Source organism: Penaeus vannamei, chromosome 1 (assembly GCF_042767895.1).
Source record: "Penaeus vannamei isolate JL-2024 chromosome 1, ASM4276789v1, whole genome shotgun sequence".
Taxonomy (NCBI): Eukaryota; Metazoa; Arthropoda; class Malacostraca; order Decapoda; family Penaeidae; genus Penaeus; species Penaeus vannamei.
Genome location: NC_091549.1, coordinates 618545 through 621044, shown reverse-complemented (window position 1 = coordinate 621044; position 2500 = coordinate 618545). Strand labels below are relative to the sequence as shown.

Below are 2500 nucleotides of genomic sequence, written 5' to 3'. Positions count from 1 at the left end.
TTTTCCTCTTCAGTACACGGATATCCTGCACGCAACATGATTGCAATGCGTCTAATTTCCTGCTCATCCCCTTCCTCCCTCCCTCTCCCTCCTCCTCTTCCTCCCCTTCTTCTTCCTCTTCTTCCTCCTCCTCCTTCTACGCCTCTTATTATCATTATTATTATCATTGTTATTATTACTGTTATTATTGTTATTATTATTATCATACCTTCTCATCTTCATCCTCTTCTACCTCTTTCATCTCCTATTCCTCCTCCTCTTATCCCTTTTCTTCTTCCTTCTACTCCTCCTCCTCTTCCTCTTCTCGCTTTCTCTACTCCTCCTCCTCTTCTCCCTCTTTCTCCTCCTCCTCCTCCTTTTCCTCCCTCTTCCTCCTCCTTCTCCCCCTCCTCCTCCTCTTTCTTCTCCTCTTCCTCCTCCTCCTCTCCCTCTTCCTCCTCCTTCTCTTCTTCTCCCTCTTCCTCCCCCTCTTCTTCTCCCTCTTTCTCCTCCTCCTCCTCCTCCTTCTATTCCTCCTCCTCAATCCGATCTTCTTTCTCATTCGTCCTCCTTCCCTCTTCTGTATCTCTTTTTTTCCTCTCCCTCCTCGTATTCTCCTCCTCTTCCTCTTCCTTTCTTTTCATCAAAATAACCAATCGCTTCCCATTCTCCCTTTCATTCTTCCCTTCCTCCCTTCTTTATCCTTCCTTCTTCCCCTTTCCCTCCTCTTCCTCGTCTCTCTCCTCCTCTTCGTCTTCCCTCACCCCATTCCATTCCCTTCCCCTCATCTCCCTATCCTCTCCTCCTCCCTCCTTACTCTCCTTCTCCCCCCTCCTCCCCTCTTATCCTACCCCTCTCCCTTTCGATCTTCTTCCCTCCTCCTATCTCCTCTTCTCTTCTCATCCTACCCCTCTCCCCTCCTATCTTCTTCCTTCCCCCTATCCCCTCTTCTCTTCTCATCCTATCCCTCTCCCCTCCCTTCCCCGCCATGGTAAATACTGACGCATTGTGAGTTCCTGTTGCCCTCATTTTTCTAATTTCCTCTCTCCCCTCTTTACCCTCTCCCCCTCCCCTTACCACTCCCCTCACTCTCTCTCTTCTCTCTCCCCTCTCCCCTCTCTCCCCTTACCCTTCCCCCTCCCCCCTCCCCTCTCCCCTTCTCCCCTTCAAGGTAAGTCCCTTCATTTCAAAAGATAATTAAAACTTCACTTTGCGGTGTGTGATTTGGCTGCATGACATGTTACCTTAAGTACGTTTGATTACAGGTTCGCTAATTGTGTGGTCGTGGTGTGTGTGTGTGCATGCAAACACACACACACACACGCACACACACACGCACACACATACACACATGCATACATACACACACACAATTATATATATATATAAATATATAAATATATATATATATATATATATATATATATATATATATATATATATATATATATATATTCATGTATGCATACCTAATTGCTCTTGAACTTACTCGCCTACAGCATATATATGGCTAAGTGCACATTGGTGGAGCGAGCGTGGGCGTGAGGAGAACAAACGCCCGTCTGTTGCACACCTGCGCTTGTCACGGGTTTTCCCGCTGACGGAGGATCGACCGTACTTATATTTTTCGGTTTTCCTCGAAGCACACTTGTCCCTCTGCGGAAAATGGCTTTATTAATCTGTGCTCTTCAAGATTTTTTTTTTTTTTTTTTTTTTTTGGAATTTCTGGTTGTGCATTCCACGCCTTAATCAAAGCCTGTGTCGATGGTATTTCGGGATTCCCTTGGGTTCAATATTAATTTATTCTTTTAAAGGCTTTGGATATGCTCATCATTTCTTGCATTTCCATGAACATTCCGCTGAAAACTCATCTTTCTCTTTGATGGTAATTTTGATATCAGAATTTAACCCTTTTCAGTTCTTTATAATCATTATAATAATCATGATTACCATAATTACAATTATTAAAATCATTATCTTGTATGTCATAAACATACTCTCAAATACTTTTATTTTTCCTATGATGATAATTTTGATGTGAAAATTGACCCTTTCTATTCTTTATAATCAATATATCATCCGGTCATATCTGCCACGATTATAACTTTGAATCTTTTTCATTATAAAGAAAGTATTCAGGGTATTAGATAAATTGAAAAAAAATCATTTTTAATGGCTGACATTTATATTTCACTTACATAAATACTTTTTCATCTATGTGAGAATATATTTATCATAACATTCACGCATGAAAAAGGTTATTTTTGTCATCACCATTATCATTATCATTATCTCTACATTTTTTGGTATTATTATCATTATTATCATTATCGTTATCATCGTTATCATTATCATCATCATTATTATTATAATAAGCATTATTATCATTATCACTATTATCATTATTACTATCATCATTATTACTATTATCATTATTATTATGATTTCCATTGCTATTATCAGAACTATTACTGTCATTATACATATCATTATCCTCATTATTATTATTGTTACTACTACT

The 2500-nt window shown here is 39.5% G+C and overlaps 1 protein-coding gene across 5 annotated transcripts in view; it reads right to left on the bottom strand.

Annotated features, from left to right (window-relative positions):
• Positions 1 to 2500, bottom strand: part of LOC113809816 (prostaglandin E2 receptor EP4 subtype) — a 109125-nt gene that overhangs the window by 49024 nt on the left and 57601 nt on the right. For 2 of the 5 annotated variants that reach the window (XM_070126245.1, XM_070126351.1), the window contains one exon: positions 1469 to 1635. The exons of 2 other annotated variants lie outside the window; for them this stretch is intronic. The gene's annotated coding sequence lies outside the window, so the exon portion shown is untranslated. The remainder of the gene's footprint in view (positions 1 to 1468; positions 1636 to 2500) is intronic. One more of the 5 variants, XM_070126302.1, reaches the window with a different exon arrangement.